An 18,641-nucleotide genomic window follows, 5' to 3' on the forward strand; every position below is an offset into this window, starting at 1 on the left:
CAGCTCTTAGATAGAGACCTACAGGAAACACCTAGGTTCTATAAAAAGTGTTTCTTGTATAGCTCATGCAATATCTACTTGAGCTGAAAAGAAAACTAAAATGTTGCATGACACTAATCCATAAAACACGCAAGTTATTTTTTGTGTTACAGGAGTACAAAAGAAATCTCAAAAAAATCTGACAAACAGTAATGAAACTGACTTGTGAAAAACATTGTGTGACCTCAATAGGACCACGGTTTCAACTGGAGTTATCCGTTACATACAAGATAACCTAGGGTGTCTGCCCAGGAGTGTAACAAAGCTATTTAATAAAAAGTGTTCTGGCTATCCTGACCATACATCGGTCTGTCTTCATACGGTCTATATAGTACTGTTTGTGCCTTTAGACTAGAAGCCCTTCAGGTTCGGCTCTGTGACCCCTGTGCACCAGGGCGCAATGCCACTCACTCAGTTTTGGCCCCCATGTCTTGTCATGATGGAAGACTGGCAGGACTAGACCTGAGTAGGCAGTGGGGTAGGCAGAAGTGGTCCTCCTTACAACTGCCAATGGTACACATTGTGCATAAAATGCATACGGCTGCAAGTGCCACTGGTACAGCACCATGTACACCTGAAATGCTAGATAAGGAGTAATTAAAGTACCTTTCAGGATACATTTCAGCCCAAAGTAACTTTTTGAAAAAGCTAAGATATAATCCCCTGAAAATATGGGCTTGTGATTCCAGTTGGTGCTGGTTACATAAATTCAGTTTATGCTTGATCCTACTCCAACTGAAAGCAATCTGTGTTTTGCCATTGACTTTTAATGGCCTAATTCTATTACCACAATACTTGTTTGTGCCAGTAAAAATACCAATGAATTCACATGCTTTTCCAATACATGCAACGCTGTCATGTGTTTTTCCACGACAGTTTAACACAGGGGTAGGCAACCTGCGGCACGCAAGCTGATTTTCAGTGGCACTCACACTGCCTGGGTCCTGGCCACCAGTCCGGGGAGCTCTGCATTTTAATTTAATTTTAAATGAAGCTTCTTAAACATTTTAATAACCTTATTTACTTTACATACAACAACAGTTTAGTTATATATTATAGACTTACAGAAAGAGCTCTTCTAAAAATGTTAAAATGTATTACTGGCATGTGAAACCTTAAATTAGAGTGAATAAATGAAGACTCGGCACACCACTTCTGAAAGGTTGCTGACCCCTGGATTAACATATGTATGTAGTAGTTAATGAAACACCAGGCGTTGTTGTCCTGACTCTTGAGCAACATACAAATCAGTCTATGGAAATTCTCAGTTTCACTTTAGTTCATTCCAAGTTCATGTGAATTTATATTTTTCAATTCATGAATAAATTTCCTGTTATGCACCACTTCAGAAATACAGTCAAGACACTAAATGAAGGGACATTCGGTATTAGGGACAGAACATGAAACGTACTTGCATGTGGTGGTTTCCAAAAAGACACCGAAATACTGGAGTAATTCAGGTTGACACATGTTGATGCAGGCAGCTATGTATTCATACAAGTGCAAATATAATTTATTAACTTCAGTTAAAAATGTAAGCACTTCCATAAATATTTACAAACAACATATTGAGCCTCACAATAGCCTTGTGGAGTAGGTAACTTATCCCCATTCTGCAGATAGGAACACTTCGGAAAAGAGAGATCACGTGACTTGTCCACGTCCACATAAGGAGTCAGGCCCAAATCCACAAGTGGACTTAGGTGTTGCAAGACTCACAACTACAACACATAACTTTTAGGCACTTAGCCCACCTGTTGAGTCCCCATCTCTGAGTTAGGCGTGTAGGGCGAGATTGTCACCAAAGAATGGGACTCTCAAAAGCCTGCATGCTAGGCAAGGAGTAGCCTAAGCTAGCTAATAGTAGATGCCAAAGACATGGGTGTGTCCTAAGCCCCACCCCTCTTGTGAAGTTTAGATCCCAAGCAGAGTTAAGTGCCTAAACCAGGAACCCTCTCCTAGAATCAGGCAACTAAGTCATTTCTTTCAAGAATAGCACCAGCAAACATTTAACTCCATACAAAATGGACGGAGTGGGGAGGCGGGGGAGGAATTCCATTATAACCTTTAGCCCACTGGTTAAGGCACTCACGCAGGATGTGGGAGATGCTGGTCCAGGTCCCCCCTGCCTGATGCAGAGAAGGAATTTGAACATAGGGCACTCACCTGCCCACCTGGACTATAGCATCATTCTCACTTTTCTTCGGCCCAATGCACATTTACTTATTCATCCACAGTGGAACAGCTTCAACAGGAGAGACTGAAAGAAACCCACATCTGAACAGCCCAGAGCCCTGTGATTAGGGTACTCACCTATCAGCCTCAGAGCTGGGATAAGAACTCCATTCTTTACAGCTAAAAGTAAATTTAGGCCTTTCCCTTAAAATGCTTAATCATTAGCACTCTTTTCTTTGCATTTCAAAGCATTAACAGACCCTGGGAAGAAACCTGTTTTTAATATTTTCCATAATTAATCATATTATCTTCCAAAGGGTGGAGGCTTCATCTAATTTAATATAGTATATTGTTATATGCCCTTGAAAGTTCAAATCCAAATACATTTCTAATAGAGTTTTGTACAGAATGTATTGTCCTAATGCTGTCTCACCACCAGATTTTAAAGTCTTTTATTAAATTAAAATATCAAAACATTAAAAGAGCTATATTCTTAATAATATTTAAATTATCTAAGACAGCCCAAATGATAACTGACTAGTCAGTAGTGTTTCAGGTGTCCAGTTAATGGAACAAGTAAACTTCACCAGTTAGCATACTTACAATTTCAACAACTTTTCTGGAAAATAAAAATACTGTCTTATCCAGAATTTCAATTTTTGCTGAACAGTTTCCTCACGAAGCTCAATTTCCTATCTGATGACTTGGCACCTTCCTTTCCTGAAAGAGCAAGTCAAGGATATGTCTATACTGCATGGGGGAGTCAGCCTCCCAGCCCAGGTCCACAGACTTGTGCTAGCACACAAAGAACACATGTGTGGATGTTGCAGCTCAGGCTGTAAAGCCTGGGATGGGGGGAGTGGCCTTGTGAACTCAAGCTCCACCCTGAGCCACAACATCTACACAGCTATTTTTACAGCACTAGCATGATCCCTGCCAGCACAAACCTGTAGGATGCTCGCTCCCAGATGCAGTATAAACATGCCCCAAGAATAATTCATTTTCACTAATAGAGCCCTGGGGAAAAAATTATAATCATTGTAATGGAAAACTATGAAACAACCTCCTCACAACTAGCCATCTTTAATAAGATTTGACTGAGTTGTTCTTCATTCTGGAGTGTTTATGCTGGAAGCATAAGAGAATGTGCTTCAGCTGACATTCCTTTAAGCTAGATCACTGCTGTGAGTATTTTACATGGCACCTATCTGAGCACATGCTATCTAGTAAAGCGGAACAGCTACACGTGCATATCTTCCTAGTAAAACCAGACTACACTCATTGCATAAAACCTCTCTGCAATAGTCATCACCTGATCATTTTGCTGTGATGTTCATAGCTGATATAGTCATTACTAATATATACTGCAGAATAAGCTCTTGGAAATGGAAAGCTTCCTTTGAGAAGGTAAAAATATACACTTTACAGACTGGGTCCAGCTATGAGCTTGCATACTGCAAAGACCAGTATGCCCCAAAGAAATCTCTCTTTGACTGCTTGGAGACCGAGGCAGACCGAGGCAGAACCCAGAAGCAGAGGATGTAGTGCCCCAGGTACCTCTTCTCATGTCACTTGGTGTCTTATGCTTCTGTATACTGGCCAGAATCCATGATGACAAATTGAATGAGAAATCCTCAGGACCTGTCTCCAGCCACCAACAGGAGTTTTGATGCTCAACTGTACTTTAATCAATGCACTCCACAGTCCAAACTGCTGAATATGCTGTTGCCAGACATTGGAAAGTGTTTTGGGGAATTATACCATTTATAATGTATGGGCAATGAATAAGCATTAAGTTCATTATGTACAGGCTGCTTATTGTCTAGTACACCAAGCATAATAAAAACACAGCGTCAAATTCATCCTTGCTATAACTCCTCCCGCGCCAGAATCTTTTGACTGTTCTGAATTCAGATTGCATGGTGGATAGTTGAGTTACAGTAGAGTGAATTAAGGGGAGAAAAAAAACATTAAACTGACTCGCTTCAAACTTCAGGACTGATTTTTCAGATCAATTCTTCACTCCCCAGATGGCAATGAGATCCAGGATCTCAGTACGGCTCTAACTGGCTGCTCGAGGCATGCTGTAGGGCTTCTGGAGCAATATCGCGGCAACGTCAATATATTTGAATCTAGGAGCAGTTTTTAAATGGGGGAGGGAACATCAGGTCAACCTAACCCCAGAGCAGTGTAAGGTTCTCGGGTAAACAAACAGGTCAGTAACAGACAACCACAAAGTAGTGTAGGATAGCATTTGGAGGACCTCCAAAGTAATGTGTGGCAGCACATGAACAATACTCTGCACTAGTTCAATTAGCATCAAACATAATACACTTTGCAAGGGACTCCAGAGTTCATAGTAAATGTGGAGTTACTGCGCTCTAATTAATTGTGTTGTGCGTACGCAGGCATTTTCACACCAAACTAACTTGAGTTATTATGGATCAAACACCTGGTGCAGACAAGCCCTCAGTGTAACTTATTTTATTTATACAGTCCTTGAACTCAATGAAGGACAATAACCCACTCATTATGCAGATGTACCACTTGAAAGCTATATGGCTATATAGTGACAGGTACCACTCAGGGTTGGATCATTTCTTTGTTCTACCACGAAGTCCCCCAGGTCTAGGTTGGCAGGTAGTGGCAAGCCCCGATCAAGTTCAGGCAACAAGTCCATTTCTGAGGATGGTCCTTCTCCTGAGTTTTCATACTGCTTTGAGCCCCTTTCTTCCCTGGACTCCCCCTCAGCCACTATGGCCATCCCACGCCTTCCTGGGTCTTCCAGCTCTGGCTCCACTTTTTCTATGGAGGCATCCCCCTGAACCCTTGACCACTTTTTCAAAGAACTTCCAGTCACACATAAGTATAAGTGGGTAGGCCAGGTCTTTTGCCACTCCCGGCCACACCATTTCAATGTGTTCTTACATAGTCATTAGTACTTCTGTTGTGGGATAGGGTCACACATCCCTGTGTATAGCATTTGTATAGCACACTGAAGGTAGGTTATGTCACCAGCTTCACCTCTGGTCCCCACTAGCCTCTCCCAGACCAGGGTCTGGCTACAGCCTGAGTCTATCAGCCCATGTACTGCTAATCCATCCACTTGTATTGGGTTCAACATCTTCCCAGGGTCCCTCTTCCAAGCCCTATTATCGGCTGTCCAGGTCTGCCCGTAACTACAGTCCATGAATGGGCAGCTCTTTCTGAAATGTCCTTGTTGACCACATGCAAAACAGCTCCCAGTGGGAGGAATGGTTTCTTGGTTGGTTCTCCCAAAGGGAGATCAGGTAATTCGCTGCCAAAGACACTGCCTCTGCCAAAGTTTCCAGTTGATGTCTCGCTACCCACTTAAACTCCGCCCTCCCCCTGGAAGGATTTGGGTGATTTGTTCTATGATGACCTTTTCTGTCACCTGAACCCTGGTACTTCTCTAGCTGGAGCCACCACCAGCAATGCTCCTTCAGGCTCTGGGTGACTACCTGTGGCCACACACCCAAGGGAAATTTCTCAAGGTGGAACAGTTGTCGGTAGATTTCTGGTGAGATATTGAAGGCGTCTATGATGGCCGCTTTGACATGCACATAGTCTTTGTGAGTTGTTGTATCGAGCACCCAATACGTCACCCAGGCCAGTCTGATCAAGTAGGGGCCAATAGGGTGGCCCAGCTCTCATTGAGCCATCAGGCCATGACAGCCACCCTCTCCGATGTGACAAGGAACACCAGGGTCGTCAACAGGCCCCATTTTGCTCAACTTTACCAGGACAGATGACTTTGAATTGGTGCTCCCCTTTCCCATGGTTAGGCTCAAGGTCAATACGGGTGGTTTTAGGAGCATCATCATCTGCTGGACGAGTCACTCCTGTTGTTCTTGCTGCTAGGCTGTCATCTCCTTAATCAGCTGCTGCTGCTGCCGTCTGCTGCTGCTGTTGGGCAGTGATCTGCTAGAGTAGTTGGCTCTGCTGTTGCTGCTACTGGGCGGCCTGCTGCTGTTGATTCTCGAGAACCATTTTAGCAATTTCTCAATGTCCATCCCTATTTTTTTTTCTTTTTTCCTTGGTCTACTATCAGGCCTGGGAAACTGTATGTGCCAACATCCTCCAGCAAATGTAATGATGTCCTTGGTGGGTTAGGTTGCCCAGTGGTTAGCACACTTAGTGCCCCCGCCCTCCCATGGGTCAGTCTTTCAAGTTCTGATCCTCTTTTACTCAGGAGGTGTGGTGAGGAGTAGAGGCAGTTCCAGCCCTTCCTGTGGTAGGGGCAGTGGTAGGGGAGCCTGGCCCTGCCCACTCCACTAGGCTTCAATCCAGGGCCCTAGGAAGGTCAACAGTATCAGGCTCCTGAAGGTGCCCTCCAAGTTACACTCCCTGTGTCACTTCCTACCTCTGCTTTTCTCTCCTTCTCGCCTTCAGTCCAGGATAAGGTAAAAAGAAAAAGGAAAGGTAACCAAACTGTCAGCCCCAGCCGCATATAGTCCCACTTCCCTCAGGGAGGCTTCTCCGGTGCCCTTGTCAGGAGCCTTCAGGGTAGGTCTGTCCTCCTCCCCCATCTTCTCCCTTATGAGCTGTGCTGCTCCCTTTTCAACCCCTTCTCCAGTTGGAGCATGCTGTGCAGGGTTGGAGGGGCATGGCTACCTGGGCCCAGTACTGGCCTTTAACCCCTTCTGATCCAGTGTTGGGTTTGTTTGCCTCATCGCAGAATCCCTGACCTAAAAGAAAGATTATTTATCAGCCTAGAAGAAAATATTCTAAACATATTAAAATTTAATACAATTTCTACACTGCCTATTGAACTAAAAGAAATCAGAAATCCTAACAACCTCAGAAAGATGCTTCAGACCATATTTTAATAAGAGAAATTTTTAAAGGATTCCCAAAGTACTGTTCTGGATCTCAGTCTAGCTAATGAAAGAGAAAAATAATTTAATTTAAGATGCCCTTACGCACAATTACATCATATCCAAGAAGATGGGGACAGTTAAAACAGGCTAAGGGCTACTGCGAGCTTACTAAGAATGAATGTGTCTCCAAGAATATTAAATATAATAAAGACATGATTATTGAACTGAAAAAAAATTATTTTAACATTAACAAAAATACAGTATTTCAAAACCTTTTGTTTGGGGAGTTGAATAGAAGTCAGACCAGCCTTTAGCAAGCCTACACATTCCTATTTATAAAGATTAATTTAATTTCACAAACCTGAAATTCTACCACCATTTATTTACTACAAAACAGGCTACACATTTAATTATTACTTCATCTTTGGTACTAACTGAACCAAAATGCTGGAAGAAATGTTTGATCCCTCTTTCATTAGCACAGAGGAAAACACTATAATCTCTCATATATCAAACATACAGTACATTATGGAGCAAACCAAAAATAGATAACAAAAATAATTATTTGGTAACACTGGATACTAGAAAGTATAACAAATAGATCATTTATATCAAGATGTGAATGCCACACTCAGGGAAACATTTCAAGGAATTTACAATATAATGTAGGGGCCTATTTCTGCAAACTCCCCAGACAGAGATCTTCCACTGAAGTCAACGTAATAAAAGAAGTCAACACTTGGTGTATTCAGAATTCAGGAATACCATTCAAACAACCAATTGGAAGAATGGCCCAGAACTGTCACAAGTAACGTTCTGTTCAGAAATTCTGAGCCAAAGAAAATGCAATGTTACATTAATAGCTGAATAAACTAGTTTCAGAGGATGAACCATATTGTGCTACCAGGTTTTAGTTATCTCAATGAGGAATTCTGCTTAGAAACTTACAGCACAATATGGCGCTATGGAAAATGAGAAATATTTGGAACAAAGAGCTGACACTAAACTATTAACACTAAAACTTATTAGATTTAGGTGCAAAGTGACAGCATGAGCATGATGTCTGTATTCTTTTTCTACCTTTCCCTGGTTCCCTCCATGCATTATCTTTACCCATTGTTCTCACCTTAACAAGGGCCAGGTTCTGCAATCTTCACTACTCTAGATAAGGGCCTTAGATTGGAAGCTCTTCTGGGCACGGAATCCATCTTCATTCATTCAGCAAAGCACATCATGCCATCTATGCGCCTTATTTATAAAAATAATTTTTAAAGCTCCACTTCCTTTTCTTTCTACTTGTCCTATCTCTCCTTCTTTCCCCTGCTAAATACACAAGCATAGACACACACCAATTGCCAACAGAGTCATTTGTTATTCGATTATGTAAAAGCTGAAGGGGTCAGGGAAGTACTTGACTCCCACCCACGAGCACTGAAAGCTGAGGAAGGAGAAGGATGGGGAACTTCAAATATATGCATATTTCAATCTTTTTTTTTTAAAGTTACTCATTGTTTGCAGAAGGTCTTGGAGTTTGGAAGTTGTAAGGGCAGGAGTCAATCAGAGCAGAGTGATTTGTAGTTAGATAAGTAATCATAATGCCATTATGCAAATCAGGCACCTTCATTCAATCAGAGTTCAGGGATTTCCATAACTGAGAAATAACCATACAGCTTTGAGTCAGCAACTGTACAGCAACCCTGTGCTAAGACTGGCAGAGATAATTCAACCTTGATATAATGCACTTTATTATGTAGAATTAAGTAAGACAATAAAATGAAATGACATTTCCTGTGCAGGTAGTTTAGGATCTCTGCCAAATGTTTATCAAGAGTTCAGGGTGCTCTGCTGAGGCCCAACTGAAGAATTTGGGTCTGATTTATCTGTCACACTCCAGTTTTACACAGGCTCTGTGTTCTGACCCTGACATGCATAAAACTATTAGCTAGGCTAGAGACCCAGTACACAGCACAGCTAATTGTTATGCAGAGAGAGGTGCAGTCTGGGCACTGACTAAGAGCCAGGAACTCCTGAATTCTAGTCCTAATTCATAAGTGCCTTTGCGCAAGTCATTAGCTCCCCATCTGCAAAATGAGGATCATAATGATTCCCTATTTAATGCCTACAAAGTGCTTTGAAGAAGAAAAGAATTAAGTATTGTGTCACGGTCTGAGTACACCCCAACCCCATCCTGGGGCGAGACAAGGGCATCACAACCCTGTGGCTAAGTCCACCTGCCCGCCCTTGGCCTCAGGGCAGTCTGGCCTAGTGGTCTGAGCCAATATGGCTGCCATCCCTCACAGGGCTATGTGGCCTAGTGGCCAGAATCAGTATGGTTGCCCTTTCTTGCAGGCTGCACGGCTTAACATAGATGTCCTCTCTTGCAGGGCCATGCGGCCTACTGGCCAGAGTCAAAATAGGTGCGGTTTAATGGCTGTAGGGGCGATAGGCCACCACCCAGGTGGGGATGGTGGCTGGGGTAGGAGGACCCGAGCCCTCCCTACTCCATCAGGTCCCAGCCGAGGGCCCTGTCAGCAGCGAGTGTATGCGTCACTGAGTCAGCGGAGATCCTACTGAAACATGCTGACATATCGCTCGGTTCTACAACTGGATCAATGCATAATCCCCCTGGGCTACTCCTACTCTGTCTCCCGATGAGAAGGCCCAGCCATCTCTGTGGTCTCCTGGTTCCTCGGCCTGTGCAGTTCTCTGCAGCTCCCCTCTCCCTCGGGCATCCTCAGGTAGCCAGATATAAGCCTTCATCTCGGTGGGTCTGGCTTCTGCAATTGGGGGCTTCAGCAGCTCCCGGGCAGGAGCCAAGAACACGTGTCCTCCCTCCTCGGCAGTCAGCCATGACTGAGCTGAGCTGCTCCCTTTTATACTGGTGTTCTGGTTGGAGCGTGCCCAGAAGGGGCAAGGGGGCGTGGCTTCCTCAGCCCACAATGTGGGATTAACCCTTCCTTGTCCAGTGTGGGGTGTGTACATCCTGTCACATACTAGTAGAAGCAGCAAAGACCACAAGACTTTTTCAAATCACTAAGTCTCGCCCTCAAAAATGGGCAGCAACCTTGCATTAAATCTATTTGTTGCCAACAGTCCAATGAGCTCTGTGCTTGATCTTTGAGAAATCATCTGCATACTTCTTGTCTAACCATTGGATCCAAAGTAGGCATCATTTCCCACATGCATTGAAAAGAGCATTCAAATATAAAACACTGCTAAACATTTAATTCTATGTTATAATTGGGGAAATAAGAAGCGGATGCACTTGCAACTACCATTAGTCAGTCAGAATCCTGAGTGCTCAGTATCTCCTAGGATTTGACCAGTAATATTTTATACATTTATATATCATTTATATAACTGGTGTGAGGAAAGGGGGAGTCCAAGAGAAACCTTAAGAATAACCCTTAGCCGGGAGGGCAAAACAGTCCCACCATAAAACAGATGAAAGCAGCAGCAAATGATAGAGAGGAATGGAAGAGACTAGTTAGGGACAATATTGGCATGGGAAACGTAATGCAATAAATAAATGTTATATCATTAACAGAAAGACACAATATTCTGAAATAGGTTGAAAGTGACTCCACCCTATGTGGCTCAGTGCCACATCCCAGACTGTTGAGTACTGAAGCCATTCCCAGCGCGCAGTGTAAAAGAATTATGTCCTGTATTTGAATCCCATTGCTGTGTTTGTTTAGTGATGTTCACGCTCTGCAGTGCAGACATCAGCACTGATCCCAAGTACAAACCTTGGTTAAAGTACAGTGCAAGTTTTGTTATTGTCATTTTTTTCAGTTGGCTTGAACATGTATTGCTCTCCTAAGAGCATTCCAACAGGCTTTTCAAATAGATTTTCTTGTATAACTTAACTGAGAATATTGTCGGGGTCCTTTTATTACCATGGGAATAGAATCTGCCCTTGCTTATGCTGCTTTAATTCCAACTCCATTGTCTTCTCTGGAGTTACTCCAAATTTAAATTAGTGTGAGGGCAGAAACTCTCCCTTTATTATCTAGGTTTTCCACATGATCTGTGAGGTTTTTCTTTTTAATGTTATATTATCTTATTTAATATTGTAATTTTTCTTTTATTTTTTTTATTTAGGGATCCTACTTCATCAATGTGAATTTCAGTAACCGGAAAGATAATGGAGAAAATAATTAAGCAATCAATTTGCAAACACCCAGAAGATAATAAGGTGATAAGTAACAGTCAGCATGGATTTGTCATGAACAAATCATGTCAAACCAACATAATAGCTTTCTTTGACAGGGTAACAAGCCTTGTGGATAGGGGGGGAAGTGGTAGATGTGGTATATCTTGACTTTAGCAAGGCTTCTGATATTGTCTCGCATGACTTGTCATAAACAAACTAGGGAAATACAACTTAGATGGAGCTACTATAAGGTGGGTGCATAAATGGGTGGAAAAACATTCACAGACAGTAGTTATCAATGGTTCACAGGCAAGCGGGAAGGGCATATCGAGTGGGGTCCCGCAGTGATCAGTTCTGGGTCTGATTATGTTCAATATCTTCATCAATGATTTAGATAACGGCATAGAGAGTATACTTATAAAGTTTGTGGGCAATACCAAGCATGGAGGGGTTGCAAGTGCTTTGGAGGATAGGTTTAAAATGCAAAATAATCTGGACAAACTGGATAAATGGTCTGAAGTAAACAGGATGAAATTCAATAAGGACAAATGCAAAGTACTCCACTTAGGAAGGAACAATCAGTTGCACTGCACACATACAAAATGGGAAAGGACTGCTTAGGAAAGAGTACTACGGAAAGGGATCTGGGTATCAGTGGATCACTGGCTAAATATGAGTCAACAGTGTAACACGGTTGCAAAAAAAGCAAACATCATTCTGGGATGAATTAGTAGGAGTGTTGTGAGCAAGACACAAGAAATAATTCTTCTGCTCTACTCCACACTGATTAGACTTCAACTATAGTATTGCGTCTAGGTCTGGGCGCCACATTTCAGGAAAGATGTGGACAAATTGGAGAAAGTCCAGAGAAGAACAACAAAAATGATTAAAGGTCTAGAAAACATGATCTATCGAGGGAAGATTGAAAAAATTAGGTTTGTTCAGTCTGGAAAAAAGAAGATGGAGAGGGGACATGATAACAGTATTCAAATACATAAAAGGTTGTTACAAGGAGAAGGGAGAAAAACTGTTTTCCTTAACCTCTGAGGATAGGACAAGAAGCATTAGACTTAAATTGCAGCAAGGCCGTTCAGGTTGGACATTAGAAAAAACTTCCTAATTGTCAAGGTGGTTAAGCACTGGAATAAATTGCAGGTTATGGAATCTCCATCACTGGAGATTTTTCAGAGCAGGTTAGATAAACACCTGTCAGGGAGGGTCTAAATAATACTTAGTCCTGCCATGAGTGCAGGGGACTGGACTAGGTGACCTCTCGAGATCCCTTCCAGTCCTACAATTCTGATTCTTTTCATTCCCACCTTTCTCCATTGGTTGGTTCAATTTACAATACTGAATCACAAATAAAGCTAGCATCATTGCTACTTATTACCCAGGGCCAACAAGATGTACTTAAAAGGTGTAGGCGTACACCTACCTTTGTACATGCTCCCATTCTCCTAGTCTTTACATCAAGATTGGCTATCTTTCTAAAAGATATGCTTTTGCCCAGTCAGAAGTTATGGGTTTGATGCAGGAGTCTCTGGTGCTATGCAGAGAGGTCAGACTACCTGAACATATGGTCTCTTCTAGCTTTACAAACCTATGAGTCCATGAACCACTTTGCAAAAAAATACATTGTCACGTGACTAGAGAACCCTTGAATATGGATAGTAACTGACATACTGCCTTCTTGAATATGCATTTGATATACAGCGTTAACAAAATTAAGTATGCCATCTAAAGAAAATACAGCAGCCATGAAACATTAACCAATGCTCATTAATAGGAACAGGAAAAACATTTGCAGATGATTTCAAAAAGGCAGTCTTTGCAGGGTTTGGTCCCATAACTTGTTTATCTCTAAAGCACAAAAAAACTTCCCGAATGACCCATGAGAAGATGCTGCTTGAAGATTCCACTCCTCCTGGTCTACCTTACATTCTGGTGCTTTACAGGCTACATATAAAGTACATGAAAGGCCCTAATTGTGTTCCTCCACTGCAGAGCATGCAGCTTTTCTTCCTACAGAGATTGAGTAATGAAGTGCACCACAATGTGATTCTCCTTACAAGGGATGATGGCGTTTCAGAATACCTAGTGTCCAACAGATTTGCACACCGAATTCTTACTCCAATATTTATGTAAATTCATATTTATGGAGCTTAGTTTGTCTTTAGACTCCTCTAAATTTACATACAATTCCTGAATTGATTCTTATGACCCTATCTTGCCCTTAGTTACTTCAAAATTTCAGCCTATTACCCTCTGGTCAAAAATGCTCTTGTTTCAAGCCTTTATACTAGATAAAGACCTACGGTGAAACTCTGCGCCCACTGAAGTCTATGAGAGTTTTTCCAATGACTTTTCAATAGAACCAGGATTTCACCTTTAAACCTGCTCCCACTGAAGAGCAAAACCCCCATTGGGCTTCCATAGGAAGTTAAAATGTCCTTCAGTCATCAAGATAATTACATGTTCTAGAGCCCAAGCTTGACTCATGCTGGTGAGCTGTACTCACACAAGTAGTCCCACTGTTACTAGTGAACTATTTGTGCATAAGTCACATGAATACGCTTTGTAGGTTTGGGTCCCACGTTTGCTAGATACACAATCAATTAAAATACAACAATAATGATTGAAAAAAAACAGCCTTATATTGAGAAGAAAAGATAAATAGAGCATGAAAGTACCATAAAAGACCTCTAGGGTCTGGCACTGTTTTTCACTTAGGTCCATGAGAGATTTGCTATTGATTTCAATGGGAGCATGACCGGCCCACAAAAATCAGAGTTCCACTGTCGCATTTATAAAGTTAGTTTTAGGATTCTGCTCTGTTGACGATGCATTAGCCTGAACAGAATTAACTCATTCTGTCAAGTTGTGTTGGCTGTGCAGTGCTAACAGGAAGGGGGATGGAAATCACTAAAAATCAGTATAATCAATCAAAAATCAAACTATCCATAGGGAGAAGATGTATTGAGTAAAAAGGTGGCCTTTTTACACAGTCACTTTTCAAAGAAGAACCACACTTTAAGTGCAGCTTAAGAAGTGCCTAGGGCCTTGTTCAGTCCCTCTACACAGGAGTAATTTCATCCACAGAGTGCACACAACGTGTCTGTATCTGGAGTTCCCTTCAATTTAACCTAAAGAAAAATATAGCGGCAAAGATGTGGTAGGTTAAACTATGTAGTTACAATGCTTGAAAGTGAGAGGAATTTTATCTCTTTGAACTCCTCACAAAGTTAAGCAACAGTGTTAAAAATATCAGGAATTAATTAGAGGGCAAGTTTCAGTGCAGCTGTTTAAGTGATCGATCACATGCCTGCTTTTCCTCCTATTGCGCCGTTTACAAGAAAAAGGATGGAAAAAACATGCACCTAAACTGGTTCATCTAGAATAGGCATTTACCAGACATTCTCTTTAATGTCTTTTGCTTCAAAGAAGTGAAAACAAGTAAAAGAAAATAAGAATTACAAATGGTTGCTCAGGATAAAAACAGATGTGTGAGAAATTAGATAGAATATTAAAAGGGCAGGAAAGGTCCCAGTGTGCAGAATCTAGCCCAAGGTTTGGATGCATCATCTTAAACGGAGGAAGATGTAACACCCCTATGCACCACTGGTATACCAATCTGAGCTTTCCTTTATTTTCTTCAGGTAATAAAAGGCATGAATCAAAGAAGAGGTACAAGTCTGACCTCCTCTGAACTGCGGGTTTCTGTCTAGATTAACCTGCTATAAAAATCAAAACTTTACATTCCCATTACCATTCAAGAAAAGGCTTCATTTGAGAAATCTCTATCAGGGGTCTCTAACCCCATTTCTTTATGTTCTTGGAACAAAAAGGAGCAACTTCATAAGAGAAGAGCTGCAGCTGTAACTCGGGCTAAGTCTGTACGTTTTCTGACCTACCAGTGGAACATTTTCCTGCCTCTCACCCTGCCATTCATTTATTTTAAAACCCCCAAAAACAAACAAACACAAACACTCTCCAGGGAAATGTCTAAACTTCAGATTTAGATATTGTAATAAGTCTCATGATCCATGACAGAGCATTGCCCTCTGGTTAAACTGGCAAAGCTTTTAAATATAGACAAAGCCTTAGGCTCCTAAGTCACTTAGACACATTTGAAAATTTTACCCTTGATCTACAGATGGAAAAGACCAAAGGAAAAATGTGACCTATTAACCATTTTGTATTAAGACTCATGATCCAATACTAATAATTTTAAATAAATGTTAATATTCCCTACAATTAAACAGATACTTATATTTAATTTTAAATGAATTATTTGGAAGGTTTGGTTTCTATAAAGCCTCAAGTCATGATGCTATGCCAGATAGATGATGTCATATCAACTGAAGTTAAAATTCTGATACTCTGCCAGTTTGAGCTGTAATATTAAATGAAGGCATAATGAGCTTCCTGCTCTAAACTGGAAACAAAAGAGCAGTTTATTTAAAAGCAGGCCCTCAAGGTCAATAGAAATTTACAAGTGTCTAATTCAAGACAAAATTACTATCTTATCATATTAGTAACTTTCAGACTGTACTTGCACAGCAGACAAATCTAATGCAGGACACTGCATATCATTACAATATTATACTGGATAAAGACAGACACAGAAAGACCTCGGAATAATGAGATTCCACCCACTGGAATTTGTTTTACAGGTTTTTTTGCCTAATGGATCATTTTCCAAATTCAGTGCACATTATGTAGTCTTTGAAGACATATTATAAACTGCAACCCCAATGAAAACAAAAGCTAGCAGAATGTAAGTGTTACCCTTTTTATATGAGGAGAAATCATTTAGGTTATTGTCTAACCCCACTACTAGTATGCCCTGACGTTCTCAGAGCTCCAGGGCTCAATCCTGTGATATGCAAAGTACTCTCAAATTCCCTTCCCAAATGACAGTATACAGATAGCAATGCTGAACTCGCTACAGGCCACACACACACAAAAAAACAACAACTGTAATTCACGGGTGGGAATAAGTCTCAGATTTCCTGGCTCCCAGCTCTGGGCCTTACCCAAGGGACCGACCTTCCTCCTGACAAAGGAGTGACACAGTAATTCCCTGATCCAACAAACATTTAAGCATATGCTTAACCACAGTGGGACAATGTACAAGTGTTAAAGTTAAGCATATGATTAAGTTCTTAGCTGGACTGAGACCTATCTAAATAGTATGCTTGATCTTAGCAGAAACAAATCATATTGTAGTTGGGAGACAGTGTGACCTGGTGGATAGCTTGGACATGGGACTCACAAGATCCGGCTCCTATTCCAGTTTCTACCACTGGCCCTGGTGACCTTGGGCAAGTCATTTCACCGCTGTGCCTCAGTTTCCCCATCTGTAAAACAAGGGTGATGATACTGACCTTCTTTGTAAAGACAGCGCTTTTCATCAGTAGAGCTCAGATATCTCAGAGCTCGGTATTATTTATCCTTATTTTTCTGAAATACCCTCAACAGATTTTTGTGTGTCAAAAGAAGCAAGAAGGTTTCTGTAATCAGAATTGCTGTAACAGTATTCTTACTCCTTACCCTGCCCCTCCCCAGGCAAAATGTCATTATATTACAATAATAATAAGATGCAGCTTCATTTTGTATAGCATCTTTCAGACAAGCTGTGTCCCAAAATGTTTTATAATGCTAAAGACAGTTACAAAGAGACAATCAAAAAGAAAGGAGAGAAATTAAAAAGGTGACAAGATATGGTTTCAATAATTACCTGAAAATTTAATGGGATGTCAATGAGGTATAGAGCTACACACAGACTGGTCCAGATTGAAGGAGCCATAGAGGTGAATACTCCTACCAAACGTGGCAAAACTGTGTGGAAGCTAGTGATAGATGAGCAGAGGGAGCAGGGAAGGGAGGAGAGCTTGAGTAAAAGAAGGATCCATGTGGTAGGTTGGAGACAGTCCATGGAGGGTACTAAAAACAAGAACCACCAAATGGAATGAATATGGAGCTAATGGAGTTCTTTCAGAATGTGGGAAACCAGGGGAAGTTAATAAGTAGAGCCCTGCAAATCTGTGGATATCTGCTTATATCCGCAGACCATTTTTGCAGATTGCAGATCAGATGCAGATATAACTTTTGAATCTACGCAGGGCTCTATTAATAAGAATTTTTGAGCGTCAACTTTTTTTAAATGCTCATGTTATTTTGATCACTTTACAAATAATTTTGGGGTAAAATATATCTTTTTCTTGGAGGGTAAAAGCTTCTTTGAAAAGCATTAAGATTTTGTGATTTGACAAGATTCACTGGGACACAGAGCGATGCTATTTCTGACCACTTGTGTGGTACTATTATTCTAAATATCTACCCTACATTACATACATGTACAAATATGTTTGTACAATCTGCCACGCCTACCCTAGATAGATGTTTATTTTTCATTAAAGATAAAAGCACAGGTAAGTCTAAAATGCTTTCACATGAATACAGAACTTCTTCTAATAACTTAGCAGATCAAAACATATCATAGATGAAAACTTGCTAAATACAAGCCAAGCTATATTCAGCACCAGAATTAGGATTTTCACAATGGTAGAAGCACATTATTAATAGAAAAATTATAGTACTGATCCAGCTGTCATTTAAATCAATTGTAAAATTCCCATTCATTGAAGTTGGTGACTGGATTGGGTCCTGCCCTTGGACTCTTGATAATTAAGGTTTCTTTTGACTGCCAGGTACAGCTCTTAAAGCCTTATATTCATATGCTTCAAAGTGTATGAATAAAAGACTATAGCAAATACCACTATATCCCCTGTAATTAAAGCAATTTGGTGCATAAAGAACCAAGTACCAAAAACTGTAGTAATCATCTTGAGCTTATTAATTTACAAAGCTCTGGGCATTTGCCAGTCACTGCAGTTCTGATCAAGCCCTGTTCCTGCTTAGTCGACACAATCCCAATTAATCCAGTAAAAGACATTTTCAAAACTAGCTAGAAAATATATTCACACACATATTGCATTATTAGAAATGGTAAAAAAAATTAATAATAGAAAATTAGGATTGGAAGAGACCTCAGGAGGCCGTCTAGTCCAACCCCTTGCTCAAAGCAGGACCAATGCCAACTAAATCATCCCAGCCAGGGCTTTGTCAAGCCGGGCCTTAAAAACCTCTAAGGATGGAGATTCCACCACCTCCCTAGGTAACCCATTCCAGTGCTGCACCACCCTCCTAGTGAAATAGGTTTTGCTAATATCCAACCTAGACCTCCACCACTGCAGCTTGAGACCATTGTTCTTGTTCTGTCATCTGCCACCACTGAGAACAGCCAAGCTCCATCCTCTTTGGAACCTCCTTCAGATAGTTGTCGGCTGCTATCAAATCCCCCCTCACTCTTCTCTTTTGCAAACTAAATAAGCCCAGTTCCCTCAGGCTCTCCTGGTAAGTTGCCC

The 18,641-nt window shown here is 41.2% G+C and overlaps 1 long non-coding RNA gene across 2 annotated transcripts in view; it reads right to left on the reverse strand.

The window, feature by feature from the left end:
• Positions 1 to 1,510: 1,510 nt before the first annotated feature.
• The window catches only part of LOC135978791 (uncharacterized), a 35,137-nt gene continuing 18,006 nt past the window's right edge, over positions 1,511 to 18,641 (reverse strand). For both annotated transcript variants that reach the window (XR_010596157.1, XR_010596158.1), the window contains exon 2: positions 1,511 to 6,923. This is a non-coding gene — a long non-coding RNA (uncharacterized LOC135978791). The remainder of the gene's footprint in view (positions 6,924 to 18,641) is intronic.

The sequence above is a fragment of the Chrysemys picta genome, unplaced genomic scaffold (genome assembly GCF_011386835.1).
Source record: "Chrysemys picta bellii isolate R12L10 unplaced genomic scaffold, ASM1138683v2 scaf446, whole genome shotgun sequence".
In the NCBI taxonomy this organism is placed as follows: Eukaryota; Metazoa; Chordata; order Testudines; family Emydidae; genus Chrysemys; species Chrysemys picta.